This window comes from Ochlerotatus camptorhynchus, unplaced genomic scaffold, assembly GCF_037179485.1.
Source record: "Ochlerotatus camptorhynchus isolate MF236.1 unplaced genomic scaffold, CSIRO-AGI_Acam_v1.1 ptg000083l, whole genome shotgun sequence".
NCBI classification, from domain to species: domain Eukaryota; kingdom Metazoa; phylum Arthropoda; class Insecta; order Diptera; family Culicidae; genus Ochlerotatus; species Ochlerotatus camptorhynchus.
In genome coordinates this window covers 1,667,624-1,684,829 of record NW_027040573.1, presented here as the reverse complement: position 1 = coordinate 1,684,829, position 17,206 = coordinate 1,667,624, and the positions used below count along the sequence as shown (strand labels likewise).

Here is a 17,206-nt window from a genome sequence, read left to right as displayed (position 1 = left end):
CTTCAGATTTGTTTGAACGAATTAAATTTGTAACTCTCAAGAGTTGATGAGTAGTTGAATGCCCATGGCGAAATCCAAACTGCTCATCTGCAAAAATTGAGTTCGTATTGATGTGAAGCATCATTCTATTCAAAATTATTTTTTCAAAAAGTTGACTCACTTAGTGAATCCTCTCTACTCTTTTCCTGGAAAAAAAACCCAACAAATTTTACTCACTTTGTGGGCAAATCCTTTTTTTACAAAATTGGTTCGAATTCAATTCAGTTTTAAGTTTCTCATCATTCATGCTGTTTCAGAACTGCTAAATATGATTAGGATCCTCCCATATCGATGAAAAGTGAAGCTAAAAAAAATGTGTAAACTAAGTTGGGATTGATAAGTTGACCAATAAACAACATCGATCGGATTCAGGTCATTGTTGCCCATTTGTCAACTAGTCATTCCCAACTGAGTAGCTTATCTTTTTAAAATTTAGGGTCCGGGCCAGAGATATCCTGTTTCAAAACTCATGGCTCTTTACCCCGAATATTCCGACGATTAAATCGATTAAGTCTCTAAAGGGTGTCCCACATCAAATTGCGTCACGAAAAAAACGCTGTTGAAAATTACCTAGTTGATCGATCGTTTTCAAGCATTCAGACAATATAATATAACCCACAAGTAAGCTTTTGGCAGATTTATTTCTTTCAACTTCAATACCATAACCGTACGCTAGCACCTTACGCTTAACTCCACTCATTAGATTCTGTACAACATCTGGCTGCAGCGTCCTCTGTACGGAAACCCACATTTTCTTCATATCTTCCTCAGATTTGACCTCCTTGGGATGCTTCCGTAGTGCCCTGCTTCATAATAACCCAGCATTTTCGATGGGCCTTAGTTCCGGTGCGTTGGAGGGTTCATGTCCTTGGGTACGAAAGTGACCCCAATGGCTTCGTACCACTCCAGGAAAACATGTGAATAGTGCCACGTAGTTAGATCCAGCCAGAAGATCGTAGGGCCCTCATGGTAGATCTCCCCGTTTACAGTCCCGGTAGTCACGAACGGCGCACTCCGTTTGCCACATGACCAGATCGCTTGCCAAATCATGTATTTCTTCACAAACTTTGAAAGCTTCTGCTTCCTTACTTCCTCCGGAAAACTTGTGCTGGACGGTGAAGAACAGTAGCCTCGGAAGCTGCCGGAAGTCCACCATGACGTAAGTCTCATCATCCATGATTAGACAATGAGGCTTCATCAGCATCTGGGTGTACAGTTTTCGGTCCCGTGACTTTCCCACCGTATTTTGCCCTTCGTCACGATTTGGAGCCTTCTCTATAGCCGCTATATTCATAGTCTGGCGGATAGAATTTCGAACCAATTCTATATATAATAGACCAACAACTGAAAATCCAATTTACTTTTATAAACAAAACGATGATTATTCTTTCCTCGCCAATCGAACGCAAATTACTGGCGTAATCGGAAAGAGGAAACTTTCCTCAACCCAAAGATGGTGTTAGTTTGCGTAGGCGAGCCTTGAGTCACGAAAAAAAAGTTTCCGAAGTTTTGTTCACAATAGCTGATTTGCTCTTTTCTTTTGTTGGACGTGATTTGCTCGATTGGTTCCACTATTTGACAGCTCAATTGGTTCCCGCCAGACTATTAATATAGCGACTACAGTCCCTCCCTGTCCTTGGCTCTCTGACCGAAAGACTTGGACAGATTCAACTTTTTGGCCACATCCCTGACCGTAGCATTGGGATTCCGCTTAAACGCTTTCACGCTTGTGATCCTGATCACTAATAGAACATCCATTCTGACCACTTTTCTCCTTCCGTTCTATGTTCAGAGTTTCGTAGTAACGTTTAATCACACGACTCGCCGGTGACTTCACGATTCCAAGTTGTTTTCCGATGTCGCGATGAGAGAGTTGAGGATTTTTCAGGTGACGCGAAACTGACAACAATAAAAATACAGTGCAAACAATACACTCTAAACTACTTCTACCCAAATTTTCAAAAGAAAATACCCAATGGGTAATTTTCTACAGCGTTTTTTTTTCCGTGATGCAATTTGATGTGGCACTCTTTACTGTGGAATCTCAGTTAAAAAGATTTATATGCGTTAAATACAACGGTGCTCACTTGGAGAACATATCTATGGGATTAATTATCATTTTCCCATTAAAGATTTATATCACACGTATTTACTTGTAAACTTGTTGCAGTGTACTAAGTGCTTCGTAGGCACCAAAACGATTTGACCCAAACATGAACTTTTATCACACTTTTATGCATTTTTGGAGCAGTCTAGGTTCAGATGCAATCAGCAATATTTTTTACCGTTGGAGGCGAACCAGCCCAAGGCTGAAAGCCTCCCTAATAAAGATAAATTAATTAATTATTTTCTACCTATACACGTCGTCCCCGTTCTAAAAACACCCATATGTAGGACCGCTCACGAATCATAAAATCGCTTATTGTAACACTCTGGTAGCGAAATTGACAGGTTTTATGAGTCAAACACTTGCCTTTCATCCGCTTCTTGTATTTAACAAGTACAAAATATCATTATAACATCGAATGATTTCAAAATTCATAAAATCATTTTTTATAGCAAGTGAGTGGAAGCAACTCTGCTAGCAACACTGCAAATGCAATCAAGACAGGTGCTGCTCGATTGGCTCTGGCTTTGACAGTTCGTTTGTCTCAAAACCAGCCAGTCCACTCCTCTCTTATACTAGACCCTCTCTAGTCTAACCTAGAGTCGGTGTATAATGAGTCACGCCAAGAGTGAAGCCAAGTCTACCTATTGAACTGTCAAACCGGCTACCTATCGTGCAAAGTAAACAAACATTACGATGCTATGAAAGGTCCACGAAAGGTATTGCAATAAAATATAAAAAAAAATTGAAGAAAAGATCATAAACACGCAGTGAGCATTAAATTGTCATGGGATACGTTTGCTAATGATCAGTAATGAGAATTTCTACTATTGTTTGATAAGATGATTTGACAAAATCACTGATATAATGATTCACTACAGCCGCTATTTTTTGTTCTCGCTAGAAGTCATTTGAAGTTGATGTAGAAGTCCTCTGTTGCCAAGTGAAAAGAAAGGGAATCCTTCGAAAATCGTGATGCGAGTTCAACTGTTTTTCTCTTGGCGTGACTCATTATACACCGACTCTAGTCTAACCCAGTTCAACCAGCGTTGCCAGTTATACCGATTTATCGGTATTTATACTGATTTCCAAACTAGATACCGATATACAGATAAGGTTCCTCAGAATACCGATTTTTAAGATTTATACCGATTTATACCGTTTTTTTTTTAAATAATCAAAACTATCATCGCCTGCCCGCGTTCGAATTTCGGAGAAAATTTTTTGAGTGACTTGTATCTTTTTGAATACCTCATATTTTTTTAGCCTTCAAAATTCTAAACAATCATCTATAAAGATGCCTTATGCTTGATACTCTTTCGACTAATGTTTGCGTTTCCTCACCGTTTTTGGCTACCCATCAATCGAGAAAAAGTCGATGGCCTTTTCCGGTAATTCCTAGGCAATCGAGAAATATTTTTTAAACTTTGTTTTACTTCCGGAAGTTTTTATTCATTTTTAAACTTCCTGAAGTTTTGTCCAACTTTCCCTGGAATTTTCTTCCACCTTACCTTGGAAGCTTCTTCAGCCTTCGCTCGAATGATTCTTTCATCTTCTCCCGCCAGTTTTTTTTTTTAACTTTCCCGGAGCCTCAAGGATGCTATCAGATTTTTATTGCGGATCCACACTAGCTGCAGGCACATTTAAGAAGTTCTGAAGTTTCGATAATTTAAAGTTTCATTAACTTCTCTTAAAATACAAATACCCGGAAATTTCAGAATAGTCCAGCGAACTCCAGTGAACTTAAGGAAACAACAAGAACATCAGGGAAATTTAATGGTTTTTAGGAACTTTAGTGAAGTCAGAGAACATCAGGGCAGATCAATTAATTTCAATGAAATGGTTAAAATTATAAAGGAGTTTCGAAAAACTCAGACAATTTCCGAAAACTTCAGCAATGTTCATGCAAATTTAGGAAACGTAAGGGAAGTTACGTGAACATTAGATCATTGTGAGAACATTTTATGGGAAGTTCTATGCTTTTTAATGGAAGCGTCTATAACTTTTAAAAATTAAAAAAAATCAGGAAGATCAGATAACTTCAATGCTGATGTTACAATAAATTCATGAAAATTGTGAGAACACTTAAGAGATTTCCTAATCTCCAAGAAAGTCCACAGACCTTCTAAGATGATTAGAGATATTCCGGTAGTCTTATTATAATCAGGGAAGTTTCGAGCGCTTCGAGGATGCCCAGAGAACTCCAAAACAGCTCCTAATTTCAGGAAAATTACAAGAATTTTTAAGGAATTTCGAGGAATTATGGAATATTCCACTCCTGCATTTCAGGAATGTTCCGAAAACTTCAGGGAAATTTCGAAGTCTTCAGGGATGTTTTTTTGAATCCCCCAGGAATCTCGTTCATTCGGAATTATGTTCTTGTTTCTTACGACTGTTCCGTAAGCGTTCTGGCTTCCGACTTTCTTCAGATGATTCTACCAATTTACCTTACCTTCCAATTTACCTTCCAATTTACCTTCCAATTTACCTTCCAATTAACCACCTTAGGGAATTTACGTATTCTCGGCAACCTAAGCAGCGACCTTCTTTCTATAGCCTTTTTCTCTAAGGAACGCACACATATGCAGTATTGGTTTGTTTACAATCTTTTGCTGCCAGCTGCTCTTACAATTTCAGTCGAAAGAATTGTCAAAAACTGTTTTGAAACGCTTTTACAGAGCTCCAATATTCTCTAGTGAGAGCGAGTATTGTCGGCAACCAGTTTTTCTTCGGCAACCGTTCCATTTGAACTGCATGTAAATCTGCTGTTCTATTATCGGCAACTCGAAATCAGCTACAATTTGTAGTGCGTGTGTTTAATTTCAAGAAAACCTTGCTAGATTGCTTTTTCTCAGTGGTAAAAATATAGTCAAATTGAAGCTGAAAGCATAAAGAATCGTTTGCATGCATTCAGCGAAGTGTTTTCGTAAGAAAATCCAGTGAAAATAGTGTTTCAATTTGGGTTGCCAAAAATAGTCTGGCATGCCGAAGCCGTCATTTCCCCTATCAAATTTGTCAATTGCGTAAACTGAAATCAAATTATGATTTCAGTTTGATGTTGATATCAAAACTTGATTTCAATTTGCTGTCATTTTAATGCTGAACTTTTCTCGGGTTACTGCCGCTTGCTACCGTACGTTCAGATCTGAATTCGAAGTGTATTGGCAACAGCGCACGTACGAACGAATGAAAGCTGTATTAGAACACCCGCTTTGCTAAAATCATCGTGCTTGGAACGTAGTGAACCGAATGAGCTGTATTTATACATTTCTTTATGACCAGGTTTTCAATGTTTATGTCGCCATGACAGCCTTCACAAACCGACGACATCCCTCAGCTTACCCAAGTGGCTGTCACAAGACATTATATACAATTGATATACGGCAGTGGATTATGGAAGAAACCCAAAAAAAAAATATCCCGAACAGACATGTCAGCCTGATTTCGGATTAATGTAAGGTCAATTTATGATCTACGTCGGCCAAATTCCGGGTCGATATCGAGTCAATTCTATTTTTATGTCGGGTTGGGGTTTGGTTGAAGTCAAGTTGGTGTCGGGTAGGCTTATATTTTTCGCCGGAATGTCGGAATGTCTGATCTGCTCAAGACCGCGCGATTCTAAAAACACGGATGAAAATTTTGCAATGGGCGCACGAACGTGAACGAGCTTCGCCGTCACACTGGTAGTGTAGTAGCAATCTCACGACATACGAACAAAATTTCAAAGACAGCAGCAACACACTTAGATTTTTTGCCGAGATGGGCACCACCGAGCCGCTCGGCAATCTATTTTGCTATTATAAATTTTCCGAGATTCAGTTAACAAACGGGAATTTTGCCGAGATCTCGGATAACAAACATAAATTTTGCTGAGATTTCAGTACAAATAAATGCAGAGCCTGCTCGGTGGTGCCAATCTCGGCAAAAAAATCTAAGTGTGAACGAATCGGCAGTTTGACGGACTGCTTTTTGTATGTACGAGGAACGTTACAAATGACCATCCGAGGCTGTCATAGCCGAACGAACAAACTACATGAATAAGTACGAGAGGCTGTCGTTGCATGTCGTATGACAGCCTCACTGTGAGCTGTCGCTTGTAGCTCAATCTCAAGGCTGTCGTAGGAAAAAGAAGGCGACAGCCGTTGGAATACTGTCATAAGGCGGTACTTTTGGTATGCCTGTCCAAGACAATACAGCTTTATATATTGAAACTAATGAGATTTCAGTTCAATAAAAGTGCGCGGAATTAGGTACATTGTGGGGCGGAATAACAAGCATCGCTCTAATCATTGCGCGGAATTAAATGCACCATCAGATCATTTTGCGAGGATTATTTTGGTGTTTTGGTCTTGATTGTAACAAATCTTACATTTTTTAATGAAAGTACGATAAACAAATCTATCAAATGATACATTTGATGGTAACTTTTTTCTTCTTCCCTTTTCTGTAGAGAAAAACTTTACTACTGCGGTTAGTGCGCGGAAAAACCCACCTTCACGGTATAAGGTTTGAATCGTCCCTCGTAAGGTTTCCACAATATAGATACTATATATTTAGATTACTTCATCGAATCCTCGAGAAAGCGAAAGCGTATAGGAAATTTATTCGTAATTCACACTATTATTATTATTATCATTATTACTAAGACTTGTATTTCATAATTTATTTCCAGGAACGCAACCTCTGCGACCACCGTATCAACCAATGGCCCTTTATACGGTAACGATGGCCTGGATCCAACCTATAGCAGCGACATGAGTTTAACCTTTCACCACTACTGGACCAACAGATTCAATGGAAAGTGTTAACATCTTTCTGCGAATTATTTCCACCGGAGATCAAAACCAACTAGATCGGAACAGCTTACAGCAAACAGAACAAAGATAGAAGATAACTTTCCTTACACAGTTTCATGCCTGTTACTCGGCTTCCAGTCTTTATATAGTGCGGGAAGTTAAAAGCACGTGATCAACAGTAAAGTCACGTTCTACCATCTGATCCATTAGTTTTAAGTGGATTAATTCTACTGCGCTCGGCATTTTTGGTTCTTGGTTGGTTGCTGTTTTGCCGTCTCGTTTTGAGATACTTCCAGTGACCACCCGGCGGAGGAAAACCGGATGCATGTAAGGCAAGCTCCAAGCAGAACATAAATCAATCATGACAACTCACGCGCGAACCACTCGCTTTTCCGCTACTAATAGAAACCAAGGGGAGAACGTAATGAAGCGTACGTATACAATTAGAAGTCCGAAGAAGTCAGGAACGACAAACAGCAGAACGTGTTCTTTCTGGTAGCTCCGAAAGATAGTTACTTCAGCAGAATTAGTCCCCAGTAGATTTATGAGCATGCCGGACAGAAAGCTCGTAACTCAAAACTCAGTAATAAACGAAATCAAATAAAGCTCATGGGACACATAATGTAAGGCAATTTTCTTTCCGTAAATTAAGAAGTATAATCAAATTATGGAGTCAAGTATTAGGAGATTAGACCTTATAAATGTACATCTTAATGATTTTCTCAACACCAGATAGAATCAATGAACTTTGTTTTGTGATTCGCTCAATTATTTCGGTATCATCCTGGCGAATCAAAATAGTTGAAGATGCCAGGATGAGTAAATAATAGCCAACACTGAAACACTCCGATTTCTCACCAGCGATAAGGTTAATGAAATCGTGCTGCCCTATCAGAAAGAGGAAATCAGAAAGCAGAAAAAAAGAACAGATTATAAAAATAGCCCGCAGTGCCCGATAAAATCTTAAAAGCATAGGAAAAAGAACGAATATATATGGAGAAACCGAGATTGCAGCAGAATCTCAAATCGTTTTTCCTCGCTCAATGTACGCACAAAAAATATGAAAGCAGCTCTGCCTGGGAGCCTGCGATCCATCCGCATCCCTCCTTGTCGTCGTAGGCTTCTACTGGAAGGTGTATCGGAGTCTAGGAAAGGAAAGTTGGTTCTGCTGTGTGTTGCTTCAGGCAACCGATTTTTATCTTCCCAGTTATTTATTCTAGCTCTGACCTTTGTCATTTGTTGGTTGCAGGCTTTTCTTTTGCTGTCTGCATCCACTTTCCACGGTACGGTACAAAGCTTCTTTGGAGAATTTTCCTTTTACATAAACTATGTGGCATTTCATCTTGGTGGGAATGATAAACTTGGTATGCCCAAAGCAAATCGTAGCATAGTCAGTCCTGGAAATGTGCAGCTATCAAAGAGCCATTTGAGATAATAACAGAGATAACAAATTACTGAAATTAGTGGATGAACAGCCAATTCAACATGCACGTCTTTGTTCCACAAAAACAAAATAATCTGAAATTAAGCGTCTCGAGTGTCAACTTATGTCTCCATAGGTAGGGTGTTGCATTAATTTGGCATACTTCATTTCACTTCGACTTACTCTCTATATCTCTATATCCAGTAGGGTTGTTTAACTGGTTTTACAGAAACCAGTTTACCGGTTATACCGTGCCATTATGCAATACCGAAATATCGGTTTTAACCTTCTGAAAACCGACAATTTCCGTTATGTTTATACCCAATGTAGGGGTAATGGATGTAATGTCGGCCTAAATGCCCCTAATTTGGGCCCATACATAAATTCAAAAATCGACTAAATTTTCAAGACCAAAAATATCCATTAGTACCGTTATCTAGATAAAAAAAAAAAATAGTAGATTTTTGCGATGGGCCCAATCTTTGATCCATAGGCCAACATTAGAGCCATTTTCCCTATCAAACATTTAGTTTATTAGTTTTTTTCCTTGATTTGTTTTCCGTTGATTTTGTTTTCCGTGCTGAGCACCAATGCTACCGACGCCACGGAGGCAGTTCCCACACCTGGACCCTATCTATCGACCCATCAATTCATGAACCGGAGACCAACGGCTTTACTTCTCTTACACAGCAAGGCGTGATCAGAAGGGCATACACATACGTGATCAGAGGGGTATACGCATACCTTCGGTATGCGGAGTGACCTACCCTTTTGTTTTGGTGGATATTCTGCAGCATTAGGTGACCCTTGGGATGTCTTATCCATTTTTCCTTCGTTCGTTTGGTGATCGACCTCTATCAATTTAATGGTGGTCCTTCTACTCCCTAAAAACTATATTCTCCAGCTAGTCGTAAGACAGCGCTAAGTCTATTCACATTGGATTTAAACCAGCTTTGAAGGGCACAACGTTCAAATCCGCCAGATTTGTGCCTTTGAGATAAATTTGTTGCTCTTCATCCATCATTTGTAACGAGGTTCAAACAGCCTTGTACAGGCTTGGCATTTTTCTTAATTGCGCAGCGCTCGGCAGAAATGCCGACAAACAACTCCACAAGTGACTTTTATGCAGCCACTGTTTTCACCATCGACTTGGTCCCACAACAACTTGACGATGCATTCGAACTCAGATGATTGAAATTCTCACCAACCAATGCACATTTATTTTTTCGCGGCGGCTCAAGACACCATCACTCCTCCTGTATTCTTCTTTGAAATATTCTTCAATCATCGCCATTAGAATACACATACAATAGAACAAATAGCAAACAATAGTCATCCGATAATTATTTTTTTCCAACAAACTATAATCGCACCTCGGTTGTGCCGCATTGGTTACGATATTGCCACTGCGCAAAGCTAGTCATCCGATAATGTAAAGCAAGTATTTTCTGATTTTACAGCGATAAATTCATGGATAACACTTTCACTGCATTTGCTTACTTGCGTTCTTCGTTACATTTCACAACTTCACGCACTCGAATACACAAAATGAATATAAACTTCATTTCAAATCTATCAAATATATCATATTAACAATATGATCAATTCATGCCTTTTCCAAATATTGCAATGGCGACCCGCAAAATATCGCTTCACGCACCATCTAGCGTTGAAAAAGGTCAGCAACAATCATTCAATTACAGTCGAGGGGTGCAAATATAGAACTTATTACAAAAGTAAGAGTCACATTATTTTCATAAATTACATTGTGTATATTACTTTAACATTTGTCTGACATGTCACTGTTGTCGTCAAATAAAATAATATGCTGAAATAAATTCATTTGAAATATTAAACAAATTTTAATTTGGTTTACCCCTCGTGACGATAAACAAATACATTGGTAGCCTTTTTGGCCACAGAGGTGCTTTCATGGCTAAAAATTGGGTTCGACAGGTAAGCGAAAGAGTGGATCATATTGTTAATGTAATATATTTGAATCTATACTAGTGGGGTGAAAAGTAACCTCCTTGACCGCCAGAATGCGCTGCTACTGCAAAAAAGGTTATGGTGCCTTGTAGTCCGTTCATACCTTTAAGACATGCCAAATTTCAGTGCGATACTGTCTTAAGTTTTGTTTCGACAGCTGATTGTTGTTGACGTGTTTGGCATAATGTTGAGTATGGATAAAAACGACTTTCGTTCTCTCATAAAAAAATATTTTTTGATAAGCAAAACGGTAAAGGAAAGAAAAGGAAAGTTGGATAATTATTATGGGGCTAATACTCCGTCAGATTACACCGTCAAATATTGGTTTCGAGAGTTTCGTGGTGGCCGCAACTCCACTACCGATCAAGTCCGCAGCGGCAGGCCCTCCGATGCGGTTACAGAGGACAATGTCAAAAAATATATAAAATCTCGCGTTACTTTTCAAATAGACCAATGTAACATATCCACCATTTTGAGAAAATCGAAGTTGAAGTTCGACAATACTATTTTTAATGTAGTCAGTGACTAATAACGTTGAAAATTCAGTGGAAACGGTAAAATCACAATTTTGATTTGAATTTTATGCTACAATATAGCAAAAACCACATAGGACGTTTTGACTAGTTAAGTTGTGCATCGGACATGTTACATTGGACGATTTTTCTCAATGACATAATCAATTAGTGTTACATTGGACAGAGTACATAATGAGTGCCCGGCAATGGACTGAAGCCGGCACGAGTGCTCCGAAGCGGCCAAGGGAGGCTCGATGGGTCGGTAAGGTTATGGCGTCGATTTTCTGGGATTGTCATGGCATACTCTTCGTGGACTACATCGAAAAAGGAAAAACCATCAACAGCTAGTATTACCAACAATCAATACGAAACTAGCGATTTTAAATTGGCTCACTACTTGACTAGCCTATTGGTCACAAGCAAATCGATTAACGCACCCCATTCTAGTATAAATTGCAGTGCTGCACTATGTTTGTTTTGATTCGCTATGAAAGTTTTACAGATAAAATGAGGGGTTCGTGGATTTTCCTATATTTCGAGGGGTGCATCGATTAGCTTGGGACCGAAGATAGTACCAGAGCTGAGCCAAAAAGTTGGGCACGGTATGGTATTACTGTGCATTATTGGAGCGATTGAAGGCCGAAATCGCTGATTATGACATTCTTATTACTAGATGTAACGTCACATATGCGGTTGTATCAAAGATGAATACTAAGATGAAACTGTCGGAAGAAAAACTTTCTATTTTAGTGTCTTCTTTCACGGTCCCTTTCATCCAATGAGAACCCCCCGTATTCAAGGTAATTTTGTGGTTTTGCTGCCCCCTCGGAAGAGATGAAATTTTGCGCTCATTTTTATCAAAACAATCACACCAAAGTCAGAGATGTCCCATTTTTTAATTACTCGATTAACAAGTAATCGATTATTTTTTGTTCGCTGTGCTGCCATTTTTATACCAATGAGAGTGCAGCACATGTTTGAAACGATCGGTGATGATCCTGTGGTGATGTTAATGCTTATATCGGCATGATGTAACCGATTATAAATAGTTTACTTTTCGGTTCGTTAATTGATTAAACGATTATTCGAATGAAAATCGGACATCACTAGATTGATGTGAAACGTCATTTCAAATATAAGAACCGTTCATAAATAATGATACAATTTGAAAGGGACCGGGGCTAATCACAAATTACGTCTCCATGGTAACTGAAATAAACACGAGTGTTCACCGGTTGGTTGTATTGAAAGTGAAGGAATAAAAGATATGGTAAGATTTTTCTCACCATACAGTTGATATTTATGAAAAACCGAAGATTTAGGCACGGTGACGCATGCTACCAATGAATTTTACTAATGCACTTAGAAACAGATGATTTCGGAATTCAAGAAGAATAAGCAGAAGCAAATCGTCTGATTGTTATTTGCTTCTTAACTTCGAAATTTCTGAGGTTGTATGACGTCATAGCGATTTGGCTTGCGCAATGGAATCTAACATGACGGACATGAGCATTGAACAATAGATCTGCTCATTTATTGCACATCCAAAAAAGTTAAGGGTTGTGTCTAAATCATGACCTAATTATTACTAATTTGTTTTTGAATATTTTTTTATTTTCAAGTTGTAGAATTATGATAGAGGAGTGTCATTTAAGTTAGCAGACTTTCAGTTTGTATTTTGTATTTTTTTTTAACTGCATCTGAAGTACAATAATCCAAACTATTAAAATTTGACTTCGCACTGAACAGATTGGATTTAATATTTTATTGAACGGCTACGCAGTCTTTGTTAAATTAAACGAGTTTTTATTTACCCGACGTTTCGACACGGGGATTGTGTCTTCTTCAGGGGGAAAAAACTATTTTCCCCCTGAAGAAGACACAATCCCCGTGTCGAAACGTTGGGTAAATAAAAACTCGTTTAATTTAACAAAGACTGCGTAGCCGTTCAATAAAATATTCAACGATACAGTCGATCCTCCACCAGTTCTATTGGATTTAATCAAACCCAAAACCTTATAAAAGATCTATGCTTTGCAAATGAGAGAAAAAATCAACTTATTTGAATTAATTCTTCGAGAACCAGACTAAAAATGAACTCGGATTTTTCTCAAAATGATGTAGCCCCGGATTCTATTCATCAATATTATTATGTTTTTAAATCGTAAAAACGTAGGATTACGTCTTTAGACAACATATTGGGGTGCAATTTCAAAAAACCAAAACTGACCGTGTTACGAAAAGTGGTCAGGTTTCGACCAGTTTTAACCCTCTCAATAGAGGATTGATTTTAATTCTAAACAAGCCAATTGTTTGGACATTTTTCTACGAATCTGCTAAAATGAAGACTATATCATTTTTCAATAGATCACAAATGTCCAATTGTAGCCTGCAATTGCCTTCAAAAAATGCTTTCTATTACACAGATTTCAAAATCGAATCCCTTTTAGTCTCACCAAACGGTGCTCATTCAATCAACGTGTATGGTGAGATCCCTTCGGTCGTCATCAACAGCAGCAACAGCAGTGCTATCAAAGATGAATACTAAGATGAAACTGTCGGAAGAATAACTTTCTATTTTAGTGTCCTCTTCCACGGTCCCTTTCATCCATTGAATACCCCTCGTATTCAAGGTAATTTTGTGGTTTTGCTGCCCCCTCGGTAGAGATGAAATTTTGCGCTCATTTTTATCAAAACAAACACACCAAAATCAGAGGTGTCCCATTTTTCAATTACTCGATTAACAACTATTCGATTTTTTTTATTCGCTGTGCTGCCATTTTTCCACCAATGAGAGTGCAGTACATGTTTGAAACGATCGGTGATGATCCTCTGGAGAAGTTAATGCTTATATCGGCATGATATAACGGTTGCAAATATTTTACTTTTCGGTTCGTTAATCGATTAATCGATAATTCGAATGAAAATCGGACATCACTAGATGAATGTGAAACGTCATTTCAAATATATGGACCGTACATAAATAATGATACAATTTGAAAGGGACCGGGGCTCATCACAAATTACGTCCACACGGTAACTGAAATAAACACGAGTGTTCACCGGTTGGTGCTATCGGCGCGTGACGTTGTACAGTTTTCTCCTCTACACAACGAAACAGCTAGCTATCAGGCTGCCATCAAGAGCCCTCGATTCACCGAAGAAGGAGGAAGAAGCCGCACCGCTACTGATCGGATTCAGTTGCTCGTCGGGAGCCGCTGTGTGCCATCTATGCCATGCGCGTCACCCTCGTGCCAAACAACATACAGCTCGCCAATCATCCGTGTTGAACACCCTAATAGCTCAGCATTACTCAACCATCACGACAAAACCGGTTCTTTTCAGGACCAGCATAAATTATTGTTGTTCAAGAGTTAATTTACATTGTACGTTCGCTCACCTTGCTGCCAGCCACATTACCGCAAAAGTTCTTTAATAAAATATCCAGCAACCAAACGTTTGTGGTCAAATGCGTAACAGTATTGAAGTGGTACATAAACATTCTCGTAATTACTGATTCTTCAAGACCTTGTCAATTAACCAGACATACTTCGAATTAAGGTAAGGCTTTCTCCAGGACGCTACATAAAAGCAAAAAATCTCGAATTTATATGATTGATCGCGAATATCTAGCGATTGGGAAATTTTAGCAAGAAATTCCTGCAATACATTTTCGCTTTTTTTATTATTATCTATTGAATACACCAAAAATTCCAATACTTTTTAATTAGTTCATCATTTTTGCACTTGAAACAGGTGGCTGCTGTTGCTCAGCAGCGCATGCTTCCTCTCCACTGTTCTTCTCGGCGTCCGGGGACGTCACAGCCATCACCACCACCCTCCCTCAACCGCTTTCTCGTTTGGCTACTACACCAGCATAAGCACTCTCTTCCTCATTCCGTGGTTGGTTTTCTTCTTCCGTTCGATGTTCAGGAATTCATCAGATGCCTCAAATGTTTGTTCTATTTAAGATTGAGGAAATGCAGCGAGTTGGGAATCTCTTTTTTACATCCATATATAGACCCCGCATACCTGTGTGCATATGGAGGCTCAAGGTGGCTGGAAATTTCTGGTGAACCATCGTATTTCCCTAGCACCAATGCTTTTCGGGACTTCTGGTGGGAGGTCGTAAACTCTCACGTATTGAATGGTGCCCCCAGAAGGCAACATGCTTACCTCGACTGACTTTCCATTGACATAATGGAAAGTTAATAGTTCATGGTTGTGTAGCAGACAATAAAGCATGGAATCTTCTGGTTTGAACTTGATGAAGACAGATTTTTCCTCCGCTATGTGCATTGGCATAGCCAATGGGGGTGCCAGGGAGGCCAGCCCCCTCCAGAATTATCTAGGCCCCCTCCAGAATTATCTAGGCTCCCTCCAGATAAATTGGCTAGCTACGCCAATGGCTATGCGATATGTAGCGATCATCTGCACGGGATCTGCGTCCAGCGCTTTCACGAAATTTGCAATTTCTTCCATAGACAGTCTCGCCAAGCCATATGCGAAACTGAACCTAATTGTCAACTTTATTATAACGGACATCTCCAGTTGTTTGCTTCCAACGGCAGATGCAAACAAAGAATATCGCGTGATTTGCATTAAAAAACAGACAGCTGCTTGTATCAACAGCTAAGAGCGAACTGATTTTTATACCGTTGGAAAGGCTATTTATTTCCTCAACTTTTCATCAATATCGATACCACGGAAACACCTTAAACCGTAATTGTCAAATAACCATGAAAATTATTAAGGCAAATAGTCAAAACTTACCAAGTTTTACTTAACAATGAGTAATTTTTTTTTCCGTCGATCTTGTTTTCCGTTGCTGAGCACCAATGGGGGCACCAGGGAGGCAGCTTCCACACCTAGACCCTACCTATCGACCCATCAATTCATGAACCGGGGACCAACGGCCATACTTCCCTTCCGTAGGAATGCATGATCAAAGATGTTATGCGTTAGAACATCTTGGCGGCGCAGACTGGGATTCAACCCAGGCCTGCTGGGGTGAGAGGTAATCACGCTTACCACTACACCATCGGCGCCGCTAACAAGGAGCAATGAAAAATCAATTTTATCGAGTTTATTGCCTAAAACATTAAATATAACAGCGGGTAAGACCCACCAAATCCCTGTTGAAAGGAAAACTTTCCATCATATCCGTTTCCTAATGCCTCATTTTCATCACTTCGAAAGCACACATTTTTCAAGACGAGACTGATAGCTACACTCTGCGAGCAAAAACTTTCCTCACAAAGCCCCACAAAGCGTTTAAATTTGCTGAGTCGAGTGAGGTTGAGATGGAAAGAGTTGCCGTATACATAAACCGATTATTGATACCGATTAAAGCAAACCTCATCTTTCGATAACAAAAACGGGGTAAAATTTGCGCCGCTCTTTCCGGTGATGTGACAGTCGCGACCACACCATCTTCAAATCAGCTCAATTGGTTGAAGGACAGCCGAGCAATAGCGAAACCACCTGGTACCACCCACCCTATAAATGGAGGGATTACTGTAAACCAAACCGATGAGCCACATGTGCATATTCCAATAAAGCTAACCGACTCTTCAGCGAGCTCTCCAGTGGTATGCTTGGCTCAACATTGAATAAAGGCAACATTATGGCAAAAGAGGAAGTGGATGAAGAGCGAAATAAAAACCACCATGAGTTTCTCCGCACAGGTGTCGTAATTACAGCTTATTTTCCCGTGCGCTCATTTAACTCATTTTCCTCTTTTCTGACTGTGTCTAATTTTCAAAGTTGTTTGCTACCGGTCTTGTTGTTGGCAATGTTTAGTGGAAATTTCACCTAACGCGAATCCCTCCGGCAGTTTGCGGCGGCAGGAGTAGGGTAGTAGTGTACTTTTTTACCAGCACAGTAACTCCCCAGTACGATGCAAAGGTATCTGCTGAGCATTACGGAAGGATAAGATGGAACGGGCTGATGTTGCCGCTATACAAGCAGTGGTTCTTGGAGATGATTTAGAAGAATTGTACAATTAGTGGCTGGCAGAGAAAACAATGATGTTTAACTAACGGTTGGGTGTTCTTGTAGGTGTACGATTCGAAGAGCGCAATTGTTGTTCTCCACTGATATAGCTAATTACGGTGTCATTTTTACGCGTCAGATGTTTGGATTCTTCAGCTCAGCGAAACATTTCTGTTATGCTGCAACTGAGTTTTTTATGACTTTATGTTTGGTTTGGATAATCTCACTGAGATAATTAATTTAAAGCAAATTGAGAAGGAGAATATAAATCAAAAGAGAAATTGAAATACACACCCTTTTAAGTGTAAACCCTAATGGGTTATTTTATGATAAAGTGTGTTAG

At 39.4% G+C, this 17,206-nt stretch overlaps 1 protein-coding gene and 1 pseudogene across 1 annotated transcript in view; one reads left to right on the top strand and one right to left on the bottom strand.

The window, feature by feature from the left end:
* LOC135698192 (M-phase inducer phosphatase) overlaps positions 1 to 7,538 on the top strand; it is a 431,658-nt gene extending 424,120 nt beyond the window's left edge. Inside the window, exon 7 of the mRNA XM_065218089.1 lies at positions 6,819 to 7,538. The gene's annotated coding sequence lies outside the window, so the exon portion shown is untranslated. The remainder of the gene's footprint in view (positions 1 to 6,818) is intronic.
* A 2,091-nt stretch (positions 7,539 to 9,629) lies between these two features.
* Positions 9,630 to 9,783, bottom strand: LOC135698204 (U4 spliceosomal RNA; annotated as a pseudogene).
* Positions 9,784 to 17,206: the final 7,423 nt, after the last annotated feature.